This window comes from Schistocerca serialis, chromosome 1 (assembly GCF_023864345.2).
Source record: "Schistocerca serialis cubense isolate TAMUIC-IGC-003099 chromosome 1, iqSchSeri2.2, whole genome shotgun sequence".
Classification (NCBI taxonomy): domain Eukaryota; kingdom Metazoa; phylum Arthropoda; class Insecta; order Orthoptera; family Acrididae; genus Schistocerca; species Schistocerca serialis.
The window spans coordinates 825,980,528-825,996,701 of record NC_064638.1 but is presented as its reverse complement, the minus strand read 5'-3'; the positions used below and the strand labels follow the sequence as shown (position 1 = coordinate 825,996,701).

Here is a 16,174-nt window from a genome sequence, read left to right as displayed (position 1 = left end):
TCACGCCTGTCGCGACACCACTGGAGGCGGGCTGCACGATGTTGGGGCGTGAGCGGAAGACGGCCTAACGGTGTGCGGGACCGTAGCCCAGCTTCATGGAGACGGTTGCGAATGGTCCTCGCCGATACCCCAGGAGCAACAGTGTCCCTAATTTGCTGGGAAGTGGCGGTGCGGTCCCCTACGGCACTGCGTAGGATCCTACGGTCTTGGCGTGCATCCGTGCGTCGCTGCGGTCCGGTCCCAGGTCGACGGGCACGTGCACCTTCCGCCGACCACTGGCGACAACATCGATGTACTGTGGAGACCTCACGCCCCACGAGTTGAGCAATTCGGCGGTACGTCCACCCGGCCTCCCGCATGCCCACTACACGCCCTCGCTCAAAGTCCGTCAACTACACATACGGTTCACGTCCACGCTGTCGTGGCATGCTACCAGTGTTAAAGACTGCGATGGAGCTCCGCATGCCACGGCAAACTGGCTGACACTGACAGCGGCGGTGCACAAATGCTGCGCAGCTAGCGCCATTCGACGGCCAACACCGCGGTTCCTGGTGTGTCCGCTGTGCCGTGCGTGTGATCATTGCTTGTACAGCCCTCTCGCAGTGTCCGGAGCAAGTATGGTGGGTCTGACACACCGGTGTCAATGTGTTCTTTTTTCCATTTCCAGGAGTGTATAACAGAGAAAGATTGTTAGCAAAAATTTCGAAAAATTTAAATTCTTATATGGTACTCTAATAAATGTTCTGACAGACGTAGAATATATACAATATAACTGTGAAACTATGTTATCAAAAATCTCGAAAACTTCTGACTGCTTTCAATTCTGACATTATGATCTAATAAACATTCAGACAGACATGGACTGTACTTTTTAAAGGACAATGTACAACTTTTCTTTTAAAACTGATTGCACGGAAGAAAATGCTCTGCTGTGAAAGTGAGTGGCATTCTTTTCTTTCTTGCAGGCAGTTTTCAGCATTTAAACCATTAGACAAATTGTTTCTCCCACATATGTATATGGTCTCTGATTACATATATATATATAACAAAAATTATATACACAACAATGTGCTGTTTTGTTTTCTTTCTTACAGTCTGTTTTTACAGAAAACACAAAAGTTGTATTTATGGCCTATCAGCTTCAGGTTAGAATACTACTACATAATCTGAATTTGAAACAACAATAAACAAGACTCCGGATCAGAGGAGGATGGGGGAAAGAGGAGATAGACAGAGAAAGGTGGGAGGGACTGGACCTAGAGAGTAAAAATAATCGCATAAGGATGCGAAAATGTATAAGAGTAAAACATGAATGTGAGGTAACTTTGGATGCAAACTCGAAGAAGTACAGAATATACAATGTTCAAGTGCAAACAAAGTAGAAGGAGATAAACTTTTAAATGTGGTTTCACTGGATTTTAGTTGTTGCTGTAAGTCTGTCTATGGTGGAAACATAAATAAGGACTCCTATTATAGTCATTCAGTACTATGTAGAAGAATGTCAATAAATAGCTATTTTCCTAATAGTTGACTGTTTTCACCGTAAATGAAAAATGTGACAGGATATAACAGGAAGAGGTTCAATTACTATCTGAAAACAGATGCTCTTAATAAGAACTTGAGAATTACTTCACGTTCGATGATGTGTAAGAACATTATGAGTTATTATACCATTTCAGTTGTGACTAAGAGAAAAATTTTATTTTAAATAATTTTAGACAAAAATTTGTTGAATAGAGAAGAAAATAAGAGTCACCGAGAGTTTTCCAACTGCACTGATGGGCTTCTTGAACCATTTGCACGTTTTTCTCTGCCTATTACTTTCTGTAAATTGCCAAATACGCTGTAACTGATTGACATTTAATTTAAAATAGAGTCTGAATTTTGTGTCATTTAGAAGATTGTATAAAATCTTCACCATCATAAGCTGCAAAAGTACTATTAATCTTCTTGTTCTTCCTGTTGAGGGATCACAATAACAATACCTTCTCATCTTCTTTTTCATATAGTAAAATATCTAAGTAGCGTCATTCCAATTGGACTGTTCTTCTCTCCATCCCATTGGCGACTGGTCGCTGTGACTGGGACAACATCTTGGGAAACAGAGGCGGCTGACCCTCTAACATAACAGTAGCGACGCTCCCTCTCGTTTTTGTTACCCACTGCGATAGCAACACGCCAAGAGGCCAGCAAGTGACATTTCTGAGTACGAAATCCTTTATATTGATTTGTGTCATAGTTTTTGCAACAGGGAGCGTATGTAGTGCCATAAAAATCGACAATAACTGAAAAAATAAAACTACATTCCTCATTCTTTAATTTCTTACAGACCATAGCAGGTATGAAACGATAGATTGCAGGACAGTTCATTTACGATTTTCTTGTAGCGCACAGAAACTTATTGAAGAATGTCGTTTTCGTTTAATAACAAAAATTTCCCAACAAATACTAGAAGATCTGGCTTATAGCAGAAACACATCGTATATCTATCCAACAACATGAAGTGTTGCTCGTTACACTATAGCCAAATCAGTGAATGTGGAACCTAGGGTGCATATATGAAATGTAATACCTACATTATTTAACGTACCAAATAAGCCACCACACCTGGAGCTGAAGGGAAACCGTACAGACGTCATAATAAAACGTCAAAAAGCAGTAAAATTGTTTCCCAGCAGAGAATAAACCAAATCCACAATTGTTAGTACAACTGAGCCACAAACGGCAACAATTTTCAATATATTTGCTTTGGAAACAAAATTAATTACATGTACAAAAATATTCGTGTATTTCAAAGACGAGTAAAGTGTAAAAATGAGCAAATCAACAGACTCCATATGCTACTTGCTGCTATAAAAATATCTTATCACACTTTGTACTGTACCTACGTAAGAAATTGTGTTAGGTATTATTCTCTTTGTGTATGTCTGTTTATGATAAGAAGTATAAACACATCAGAAATATTCCTCTGCACTTTTCCAATTGCGAAAATATCACAGGAACCGAAAAATTTTGAGACGAACTGTTTCAGCACAGTTTTCGACTGGGAAGTAACGCAACTGCATACAACTGGTCTCTTGTTTATAATTACTTTTATTAATGTATATTTACAGTACACAACTGAGCTCTTCTTGATTCACAATTGTCTCCTGGCAGTATGTGGCCCATCTTTTTCTTCATTCAGGGTCACTAGGAAATCTAACACAAGAAAACAATTTTTTCAATAGCTAGTTCAGTTCACAGTAGAGCAGCCACCCATACTTACGACGAATTCTTCAATACATGTAATTAGAAATCTCCACTCGCCTCATGACTCGTATGTAAACAAGTGTCAGTATCATATAGTTTGGGGAAAACATGGCGGACAGTTCAGCTCATATTATAGGAGCCTTATATTAGACAGTACAGCCAAGTTTTGGCCATGTCGCCACACAGTATACCTGAGCGACAAAAGACGGGCAGGCCAGCCACAGTTGCAGGTAGTAGCCGCACTGGCGTACCCAGCCGTGGCTGGCGTGGCAGCTCAACCCACACCACGCCAAGCAATATCCCAGAAACGAAGAATGAGAATGTGTCAGTGACTGAAAACTTAGAAATGCACAAGACATGAACACAACGCTTAAAAATAAATTTATAAACTTACCACAGAAAGCTTGCTAGTACCAAAATATTCCTCTTGATGGCAGATATCCGCTCTGCATACGTATCTTCATAGGATGGGAAATGAAAATGTGAACTTTTCTGTCGTCATTGAGGACTTTAATTCAGGTATTGACCACTAGATGGTAGGGGCACGCTGAAGAAAGTAAAGGCTGAACAAGAGAAGTACTGTACCTTCAACATAGCGGCGACCACCATTTTGGACCCAGGCTATAACAGGGCTATGGACAGAACAGTTAAATTCTCCTTCGTGAGGAAGTGAGTGTGACTATATGTGCATGTGGTATCGTAGTGTGACAGTGTGACAGTTGGAAAACCGCCATTTGGTCGAAAATTCCTTTGTTTTTTCTCAAAAGTTTTTCTTTTCAATGAACTGTGAAATAAATAGGAGATAGTTTGTGAACAAATGCGGACAGTACTTCTTTCACAATTCTGCTGACATTCTGTAGATATTTGGAAGGAAAAGACCAGAAATGAGTAAGATCCACCTGTTGGTAAAGACCTGAAAAAAGTTAATTTAACTAGTAAGTTTTTATTTTTAACAAACTTATATTTCATGGCATTTTAAGTGATATTTACAAGAATATGTGGAGAATCATTAAGGACTCATGTCGAAGAAATTGAAGAGAAACAATGCTTGGAACAGGATCAAATGTCTCAGTGAAACCAAAGAAATGAATTACGTCAGTAGGTTTTCCTGGAACAGTCCAACATGAAAGACAATAAGTGAATTTGTTGGTTTTAAGCATCCTCTTTTCATCTGCTAATAGTTTTCGCTTCTTTGCCTCTGGGAACAATAAATTTGGCCTGTTCCAGGGCTTGCAGAAAATTTATGGACAGATCTAAATTTCCTTGAATCCTCATGTGTCCTTAAAGTATCAGCGTTTCAGTCAGTATTTTACATGATGTTATTAGATTTGCGTTTTCATTTAAAGTTTCACTGCTGTACCTCTGACACCTTGGACGATAGAATGCTTTTTTCGCTTTGTAAACAGAACTAAAACATCCTGTTTTCTGACTAAAACGTTTCTTTTCTCGAAAACTGCTTCTCCTACAGCTGTGAAATTGTTACTGCCATTTTATTGTGGCATAGCAATCATACAAATACTATTGCAACATATGAAAAAAGTTCCTACTCATTTTGTGACCTCTCAAGCAAAATTTTCCCTGATTAATTCGGTGGTAGGATTGATCAGATTCGTTTCCTGATTGGCAATATTTAGGAGAAAACAATCGTGGGGTCAGTATTAGCGCCATGGAGGTAAAAAAAGAAGGGAGTTGTCATTACATCACAAACTTGAAGCTAACGTCCGCCATCTTAAATAGTCCAAAATATTAGGTTCACCAGATCTGTACCCCCGTGGTTCACAGTGGTGATACTTCAGCATGATGTCACTCTGATGTGCCCATGCACAGTTTCGATCGTTTGGGATGTCTGTCAGTCATATCCCAAAATACCATATGGTGCTTTGATTGTGTCGAGACGCAGCTGTTTCATCAAAATGGCGTCGTTTACAGGTGTTGTAAATGAATTGATCATAATCTTTAGTTTAAAGGAATCACATTTCATTCATAAGGGGAGCTGTTGAAAGGAATATTTTCTTCTTTATATATCAGTTATAGTTGTGCTATCTACTTTTATTCTTTCCTGTGTTTTTCATTGCCTTCCTAACTGCAAACATTCCCCCTCTTTAAAAAAATTCTGAGTAGAACAGCTGGAAACAGCGATGATCATGTGTGTGTGTGTGTGTGTGTGTGTGTGTGTGTGTGTGTGTGTGTGTGTGTGTGTATGTGCGTGCGTGTGTGTGTGTGTGTGTGTGTGTGTGTGTGTGTGTGTGTGTGTGTGTGTGTGTGTGTTTGTGTGTGTATGAATGTGTGTATGTGCTCTGCTTCCTTTCTGAAAAAGTCTTTGGCTGAAAACAGACGAGAAAACTCTCTCTGTCGTTCATGCCTGCTGCTCGCCATGTGAGTAGCAATCTGTTTGCCTTGCAGTACACTTATTCCCTCATGATGTTTGTTGTAAACAATCCACTGCACTTCAGCAAGAACAATGATATACATAATTACAACAACAAAAGAAAAAATGACATTCGCTTTGCCACTTAAGGTCGTCTATAGCGTAAAAGGGGATTCACAATTCTGAAACCAAAACTTTTGATCACTTACCAGTGATATAAAATGCCTGACAAACAACAAAGTAAAATTTGAAACTAAACTGAAAACGTTTCTCTTTGACAACTCCTCCTATTCCACAGAAGACTACCTATTATTGTAATGTTTAAATGGTGATAGGTAGGAATTATTAACATCTGTCTGTCTTTAATTACAAAGAAGATGGTAATATAAAATGACTCATTCTGCATCATTACGATTTATCATGCAAATAATACATCGAACATGAAACTAACTGCGTAACTAACTATTGGTACATCACAAAGTGTGGTATAGGTGTATATACTTCGAAAATATCAAAATAAAACTCAAAGGTGAAATGAAGCAGATGATCAAAGTAGACATGTATTTCAAGTGTGCTATTTGTGGTTATTCCTGAAAAAACTGATAGAGTTGCTGACTAGAAATATTCTGCGAAAAGAAGCAAATAGGCTGTTGTCGGAAAGGTAGGCCTATATGTTACACAAGTAAGGCTATCATACTAAAAAATGACTTACATACATGTTCAAGCAAAATATCCTGTCAATGGGACCTATATATTTGAGACCATTCCCTTAATCACGTTTATAGTATTCCATATTTTAAAATAGGAGCCCCCATTTTTAATTACATATTCATGTAGTACGTAAAGAAATATGAATATTTTAGTTGGACCACTTTTTTCGCTTTGTGATAGATGGCGCTGTAATAGTCGCAAATGTATAAGTATGTGGTATCACGCAACATTCCACCAGTGCGGACGGTATTTGCTTCGTGATACATTACCCGTGTTAAAATGGATCGTTTACCAATTGCGCAAAATGTCGATATCGTGTTGATGTATGGCTATTGTGAGCAAAATGCCCAATGGGCGTGTGCTACGTATGCTGCTCGGTATCTTGGACGACATCATCCAAGTGTTCGGACCGTTCGCCGGATAGTTACGTTATTTATGGAAGCAGGAAGTGTTCAGGCATGTGTGAAACGTCATCCACAACCTGCAACAAATGATGGATGTCCGGCACATAGCTCGCTTGCGGTTGAAGCGGTATTGAATAGCATATTTCATGACAGGTGGATTGGTCGTCGAAGCACCATACCATGGCCCGTACGCTCACCGGATCTGACGGCCCCGGACTTCTTTCTGTGGGGAAAGTTAAAGGATATTTGCTATCGTGATCCACTGACAACGCCTGACAACATGCGCCAGTGCATTGTCAATGCATGTGCGAACATTACGGAAGGCAAACTACTCGCTGTTGAGAGGAATGTCGTTATACATATTGCCAAATGCATTGAGTTGACAGACATCATTTTGAGCATTTATTGCATTAATGTGGTATTTACAGGTAATCACCCTGTAACTGCATGCATTCTCAGAAATGAAAAGTTCACAAAGATACATGTATCACATTGAAACAACCGAAATAAAATGTTCAAACGTACCTGTATCTTAATTTAAAAAACCTACCTGTTACCAACTGTTCATCTAAAATTGTGAGCCATATGTTTGTGACTATTACAGCGCCATCTATCACAAAGCGAAAAAGTGGTCTAACTAAAACATTCATATTTCTTTATGTACTACACGAATATGTAATAAAAATGGGGGTTCCTATTTAAAAAAACGCAGTTGATATCCGTTCGACCTATGGCAGTGCCATCTACTGGGCCAACCATAGCGCAATGTGGTTCCCCCCTTCAAGCTAGACAAGTTTCGTTCTTTGTAGTTCTTTCGTTTGACGCTTATTTCGTGAGATGTTTGGCCCAATCACGATCAATGGAGCACCCTGAATATATATATATATATAATCATGTAAACTGCTATTATTGGTGACATACTGAATGACGAATTATAGGTAAGATTCAAAGTGTGGAGATGTACAGTGAGACTAACGTACTGATATCTAATAAAACAAGAACTCTATTCTGCATGGAGGTATTAGCTCTATGCAGTCTTGTTTCTTTGACTTTTCAACAACCATTCATTTTGTTGACAAGCACAAGATAACTTGCTTCTTTCCTCACTGCACATGTTTGTGGGCTAACGAAGAACACATCAGTAAGTTTTCACCGAACATTAACGCTAAAAATGCTGTGCATATCAGGAGAAAGCTGAAAATGTAACGAACAAGAAGCGGTATCAGCAAACAAACATTGTTTTCGGAGTTCCTGTTCCACTTGCTGTCGATAAAAATACACTAAAAGTGGAATTAAATGGATTACGAATGCATCCGTTCCACATCACATCCTCCTCTTCTTGGTTATTCAGAATATATCAACAAGAAACAAATTATATTAACAAGGCCAAATGTGTCGTATTACTAGAGCAAATACGCATTCAAGAACAGAATAACGTTCGAAATTGTCTTCCTGGCATTGTGTTATTCATGTAAACACTGTAATTTTCATTATTTAAAATAACTGTTGCATACACATGAGAGAAATAATGAACAAGAAGCAATCGTAAACAGTAGTCTGCAAATGTTTTGGGTTATTTAAGATGGCGACAGGCCCCACCCACTATGGCTTCAAATTAACATACAGTGGAACTCGATAGCACCATCTCCTTTCTTCTTTTACTTCCACGATTACGTGTGTGGTATTATCATAGTCTAATAAATACAGTCAAGATCATGGAGGTAAGAAAAGAAGTGATGTGGCATTACGTCGCACACTTGAAGGAGGCGTCCGCCACCTATATTAGCACAAAAAATTAGGTTCACCTCTTTCATACCCACATAATTCACCGTGGTGACAATTTCCTATGACCTCACTCTGAACGTGTCGTATTGCCAGGGCAAATACTCATTCAAGCACAGAAAAACGTTCGAACATACCTTCCTGACACTAAGTTATTTGTGTAGGCTCTATAATTTTAGTATTTAAAACATATGTTGCGAGCACACGACAGAAATAATAGACAAGAAGCACTCGTAGACAATAGTCTGCTAATGCTTTGTGCTATTTAAAATGGCGGTAGGCCAAGCCCACTCAGGCTTCAAAACAATATACAGCGTAGGTCTGCTAATGCTTTGTGCTATTTAAAATGGCGGTAGGCCAAGCCCACTCAGGCTTCAAAACAATATACAGCGTAGGTCTGTAATGCGACCCCCTTCTTTTTTTTTTAACTACGTGGTCACGACACGCCCTAGAGCAAAAGTTGTTACCGTTTGATAGCTAGAGCAACACTAGCGCTCCAAACGGTGAGAAAGCAGTCGGTCACTTGCATTGTAAGGATAATGTTTGTTTTTAATTAGCAGAATAGTGATTATATTTTTGCGTTCCATGCATTACTAAGTTGCCAAGGAACATGAATAATGGTGAAATACATCTAAAAATAGCCAAATCACACTGATTCAGTGATGTAAGCTACAAATAATTCATGAAGCAATACTTTCGAATATATCGATATCTGCAGCTTATTCTGCTGAAAGCAAGAGAATACAAACACCTTTCATGCATGAGAAGCACATCTTTCTGTTTATGTCTATTGTTATTGTCATGGGCACTTTCCTTCACACTTAAAAATTATTAATGGAGTCCAATGGTTAGCTCTTTCTTACACTTCACTCGACTTTCAAATACAAGAATATTTGTGTAAATGTAATTACTTTTGCGAATGTGTTGAAGACTCTTGCCGTTTGTGGCTCACATTTAGCAAAACCGTGGGTTTCTCCTGTGTTTGGAAATTGGCGATTTATTATCATGTCTTTGTGGTTTTCCCTTAAGCTGTAGTTATGATACCTTATTTTATATGTTTAATAATATAGGTATTACATTCCATAAAGATTTCCCATGATCAACATTAACTGATTTGGCTGAAAGTGTAGTGAACAAAACTTTGCTTTGTTGGATAGATATACAATATCTTTCTGTGAAAAGTCAGGTCTTCTGGTGTTTATTAGCAATTTTTTGTTATTAAAGGAAAGTGACATCATTAGGTAAATGTCTGTACATTAGAATATAGTAAAAAATAAACTGTCCTGCAATGCACCATTTCATATTTGTCAGGGTCTTTGGGAAACTAAACAATCAGAATTCTTGGGTAATTTTTTAGTTATTGTCGATTTTTATGGCACTACAAAAACAAACTATTGTAAAAAGCTATGTTACAAATCAATATAAAAGTTTGTAATTGGACTCATCTGTTATCGTGTTCAATGTGTTGCTTGCTGGCTGCTTGGGGTGCTGTTGACGCTGGGAGTAACAAAATCGAGTTCGATTGTTGCATCTGTTATGTTTGGCTGTGGTGTCTAGTCAAAGTGCTGCAAATCTATGGTTACCAGGGAATTGGGACAATTTTGCCCCCGAATTTACTGGGGAAAAGTAAGTTTGTTGGAGAGATAATCAAATTAGTAGGATTTTTTCCCATATTGTTCTATTATTGTTGTTTGATTGCTATGATGCAATGAGATCGCATTGAAAATTTAATAGCATTAGAACAAGCAATTTTAGAGGAAGAAAACAGTTATTCAGAAAAACAGAATTTTTTTAGCTCTGTTTACAAAAAGGAAAATAATTAAATCTCCAAAAGTATTCGAGACAGAGCAGTGAAATTTTAACTATAGACTCGTAATTCAGATCTATAATAACATCATGTAAAACACTGACTGAAATGCTGTTACTGAAGGACACGGGTGGATTCAATGAAATTTAGATGTCTTCCTAAACTTTCTGCAAGCATTGTATCGATACATTTGATGAACCACAACAGTAAATTTTTTTTTGCAGATCTATCCCAATATTTGATTCTTTAGTTAGAAGAAAAGAACGACTGTATTGTTTCAGACATTGTGACTGATTCTGGAGACGATACAGAAATTGAATCCATGTCACTTAACCTGAAAGAGCCTGAGGCAAGATTGAGATACAAGCTCCATTAAATGTTTCAGATGAATACACAGCTTCTGTGCAGATAAACAAAGGTACATTGCTAAAAAAAAGACAGACTGGAGCGGTGAAAACTTCCACAGGATTGGAAATAAAATACCTGGGGGCGCCTACGAAGAAAGATAATGTAAATTTATTTATACTGAGCATAGGTATGACTACAAGAACACTCCACCACACTTTTAGTCGAGTTAAAAATGCATATGGAATTTAGGAATTAAGTGATGACATAAAACTCAAAAATGAGAAGTTTAAGAGTGTGTCAGGACAGACTGATGTATTTCCTTTTAATATAAAATTAATGTGTTGTTTGATTTTTTACTACTTTTTGTAAGTTTCTTAAAAGCAGCTAGCCATTTTAATGAATACTACTTGTATTGAGTTTTCTCTCTCTCATTCTTCCTTGCCATAAACCTGATGATGGAGGAAGAGCAAATGAGGACTTACCACAATGAATCAGCAACATGCAGTAGTATTACCTGCATAATATGCAAGGGTATTAATAAACAGCTAACATCCAAACGGTTTGCTGTCTTCACCTTAAAGCAGAAATATGACAGTATGTAACTGGAAAAGGTTCAATTACTATCTGAGAACATTCGCTCTTAATAAGAAATATGGAGCTACATAACATTCCATGATATGTAAAAAACGTTAGGAGTTGTTACATCATTACAACTGTTATAACGAGAAACAAATTTATTTTAATAATTTTAGACAAGAATTTGTGGATTAGAGAAGGAAACTAGTGTCACTGCGAGTTTTTCAGCTCTCATAATAGGTTTCTTGAAAATGTTGAAAACTTTATTTCTGTAGGTTGCAAAATATGCACAAACCATACTAAAGTAAAATCTGAATTTAGCTTCGTTATTTAAAAGATGCCTGTTAACCAAAATGTTATAACAGTCTTCACTTTCACATGGCGCAAAAATACTATTAATCTTCTTTTTCTGCCTCCTGTTGGGGAGTCACAATAACATTTCCTCTCATACTCTTCTTCTTGTAGTAACATATCTAAGTAGTTCAAAGTCAAATCTAATTCATCCATTATTTTCTCCATCCCACTTCAAACTGCCTGCAGGTGCTGTGGCTGAATCTGTTGCTGCGTCATGGGAAACAATGGCATCTGCAGTCGAAATTCGGCCACTTCGCCATTTACACGAACAAGCAGGCAACCCGTTTCGCTGTGGGGGCTCTGTTTCTGCTGCAAGTCACTGTGGAGCCATGGACAACACAACTTAAGACGCTGAGAACGGACAGTAAGAATAAGAAAAGAAGAATAGCTCATGCAGCAGCTGAAACTGAGACATCCACAACAAGAGACAAATTACACCAAATAAAGTTGACGGACAAAGAACAAATTCATGACCTAGCAGAAGGAGGAAAAAGATATCGCTGACAATTCCAACGCTAGTTTAAACAAAGCCTAGTATTGCCCTCATGATATAAAAATATTAAAATTGATTTGTGCCTCATTTGACTGAAAGAAAAACACTGATCTCTTAATCATCTTGCTGTGTATTGTATTGCAGCACTTTCAGGCTTAAGAGGATTTGTGAAGTACTGAGAAGTCTGAATAGCATACTGGGACCCCTTTTTATAGAAAACGTTTTGTGTTTCCTCTGCATGTTATTAGACATCTCGCTCAGCTTGCTTCTGTTCTTGCACTCACTCTCTCTGTATCTTATACACAGTTTCATAAATTTTTAGTAACACAAGTCGATCTCCTAACTCCTCAGCAATTTGTCGACCATAGGGATCACGCTCTTTGTAAGACCAACACATTTATTGAAAACAGACTTTTTATTGATATGTTTGCGCAGCAGTTGCATTTATAAAACTGAATGGCTTTATAAGAAGAAGAACTAATTTCTTGGATACAACTATCGTGATTCAGGGTTGCGTATTCAATACCGAGAAAGCTGTTCTCCAGTTTCCATGAAATAAGAAATAGTGCCTTCCTTCTCCAAGAGGATTTGTTCCTTTTATGCATATATTCTCACATTATTGACAAGTGGCAGCACTTCGTATTTCTAATGATCTGACTGTTACAGCTGTGTATCCTTTATAAGGGTTTTGCACCATATAAGTAATGGGGCAAACTGAATTTGAACCCTGAGTCAATTCTGTCTGGCTGTCGTCTAGAGACAGGCTACTGCTCCTAAACTGATTCAAAAAGGTACATGCTCCTACAAGGGTTCGATCGATGAAACAGAACAGAAAAGTGGTACTATAGCTCCTTGAATCCAAAATACGTCTCCAGTGATATCAGAGAGCTGAACGAAGATTCTAGGGCAGTCTGCTGCAACAACGTCACACGCAGCACGCTGAATTAGACTCTACAGCATAGAGCATTACAGTAACAAATTCTTCCAAATAGCAGAATAATACACAACAGGATATGCATTTCTATACCTGACTGTCATCAGCAGATTTTCCCAGCAGCTTTTGCCAGCCATGAAAAGAATGACATAAGTCAATCACACTGCTTTCATCTAGAAGGTAGTAGTGGAGCAAAGTCGCCTCTAATGCACTTTTGATATCAGATTAATAGTCTAATTATTTAAATTGATCATTTAAGCTCCCTTCCTTCCCCCCTTCCTCCTGGGGACTCACGCTAGCTATCTGCTGAGACGAGCAGTCTTTTATTCATGTGAACTGCCACACCTGCCCACTGTGAGCCCAGTAGCCACAGGTGATGTGTGTTAGTGACAACTTGCTTTATATTCATTGGCAATCTCCAGAACTGGTGGTAAACGCCAAAATGCTTCCTGTGAAATCGTTAAGCATTCTGTGTGTGTGTCATCCTAAGTATATGAACAATAGCAAAATACCCAACTGCAGACCTGCCCATCCCAAACATGTCAAAGCCTGCAGACCTGTATTTTAACTGGGCCTGGCTATGTTGGCAGTTTGCTTTGTTGACGGGCAGCTCATAAAACCCTCTTAAGTTCCACCTGAGACACCGGCAAAGAGTGAAAGGTTTCCTGGAACACCAGCTCGTTTGAAATACGCTGACAAAGATGGAAGGGATTCCTGGAACACCTGCACACTCTGGAACTCGTGGGATTTCATTTATCCTATTGGAATATGCTTCCTAAAATTTTCTTGTGAGTTCAGCTTGATGTGTGGAGACTGGCTGCATTTTGTTTCACAATACTGCCACAGAGAGGCAGAAATGCGATCTGGAAACACCACACCAAGTCATGTGATCATGACATCTGGGATATAAGCCGAATCTGACAGCTCACTGGTCTCAGTTACAGTCAGTCAGTGAAGGACCTTGAAGCATCAACAGCAGCAGCCGATATCGTCCAGCGCCTCCCAGCAGAATAGGAAGAAGTGGAAGGCTACCTCTGTTTAATAATATTACATGTCTGTCTGTAGTTGCTATTATTATTATCACATGTAACAGTTCTTCTTCTTTATTCAGCAGCATAACCAGAACCTGCACGAGCAATGACCCACAGCTTCCTGAGACCTGCAGCAGCATAACAACCCAGACTGTTGGCACTTGCAGGAGCAACTGAGGACTCCAACACATGGGATTCTGCAGCAGAACTGGTCAACATGTTGGAGAAGGACAAGGATCTGCTATTGTTTGTTCCATTCAACGATTTGTGTTATAAAGACACTCAACAGCAGAGCGTGGATATACCTGCCCATGACTCACAGAAGTGCACTGGAGCCCCAGCCACAGGGCAGATGTCAGTACCAGACTCCCAACATACACACCATCCACTGAACTGCAGAACATTCCAGTGATACTGCAAGGACAAATTGTGGATACAGTGGATGAGAAGATACCAGTTACTCCCATGGCACTACTGCTGTTCACTTCTACATATAATTTAACTGCTAGTGGGTCAAAGCATCTGAATATGGGCCAGAAGCAGACGGTGACTGCCACGTGGTGATGGAGATTGAGAATATGTGGTTTACTCAGCCACAATGGCATGACATATGTCATGCAATGCCGTACATCAATGTCCAGGTGATTACAGAGTGTAACCCATCTCTTTCCCCTCCTCCCCAGCCTCCAAGCATTTACTGTGATGGCCTGATGCTATTCATCATACCCATGTACGATGATGTAGCACTCAGGGTAAAACCTGGAGACATATCCATTTATTTACAGCACTCTACTGTTACGAACTTATTTGAACTAGGGATGGTGCTATCTCTTGCGTCAGCAAGACTAGACCACTGGCTGCATTGCACTCAAGCTATGTACAATGACTTAGTGAACTATCTTTGCATGTATAATATACATGTGAATGATTTAGAACTGTGCTTCAATTCACATCAGCTCCAACTGATATAGAGTCCACCAGCACTAAATTTACAGATGGAATACCTGAGTTCTGTGATGCTTCTATCAGTCTGAGGTAAATACAAGCAGAATTTAGTGCATATAGGAAACAGTTATTTGGGAAATACTGCACTGCTGCAGAAAAATTAACCAGTAGATTTTGCTGATGTACTGCATCCTATGTACCATTGACGAAGTGCAAATAAAAAAACAATATATTATCACAAATCTAGTATTTTTCTTACTTCAAAAATCTCTCATTATAATGTACAGGTATGTAGCCATCGTGGTCAGTTGTCAAGGTGACTGTGCTGTAGTGGCTACACACATTATTACAAGTGTTTTTTTCCTATAAAAGTACATTATATGCCCTTACCTGATGCAGTCGGTATTGCGGCAGGGTGGGTGAGGTATCCTCATCACAAGGACTTTGTTGTAAGCGACTGTTCCTGTGATGGCATAGATTGGAAGAAGGAGAAGAATGGAATACCCTTTCCTGATAATATAGGATCAATAACTGTGGTGCCATGCAACTGTGATAAGACAAATGTCCTCATGTCACTGCTAATAAACCCAGATGCACTCCTCTATGAGCATGTCTGTGTATTTTAAAAAATGCTGTTTTAGCCCAAACGCCAACTATTACAGGAGGTACTGCAAAGTGTTGCTGGTGTGACATACTGACATTCATATCGGTATGAAACGAGGGTTGGCTTGCCTGCAACTACCTAGTTTCAACTGCTTTTCAACAGGAATCCCACCTCCAATATTCAAAGATCATCGTAATCAGGATGTTTTCAATTTTTTGTAGGATAGAGAAAGTCTGAAAATAAATATTCTTATATAAAATCTTGATTACTTTCTACACATACACTTACAGACAGAAAACAAGCCTTTCTTTATTTTTGGTTGGTGTGGTGTTTAACCTCAACCTTAATTTTTATCTTATAATTTAAATCTACATTGTACTGGACAGATACAAAGAAGGTATGTTCTCGAATTCCAGTACATATCTAAGTTTTCCCCTGTTAACTACCTCTTATATGGCTTTAACAATAAGCTCTGTTCCTTCCAGTAATTCTTCTAGATGAGTGCACTCAGCGATTTTAATCTTGCCCCTCATTTCTTGCATAATACTATTGTCAGTTAGACCATCAG

General features: G+C 38.8%; 1 long non-coding RNA gene across 1 annotated transcript in view; it reads left to right on the top strand.

Annotated features, from left to right (window-relative positions):
* LOC126458291 (uncharacterized) overlaps positions 1-11,945 on the top strand; it is an 86,848-nt gene extending 74,903 nt beyond the window's left edge. Inside the window, exon 3 of the long non-coding RNA XR_007585607.1 lies at positions 11,786-11,945. This is a non-coding gene — a long non-coding RNA (uncharacterized LOC126458291). The remainder of the gene's footprint in view (positions 1-11,785) is intronic.
* Positions 11,946-16,174: the final 4,229 nt, after the last annotated feature.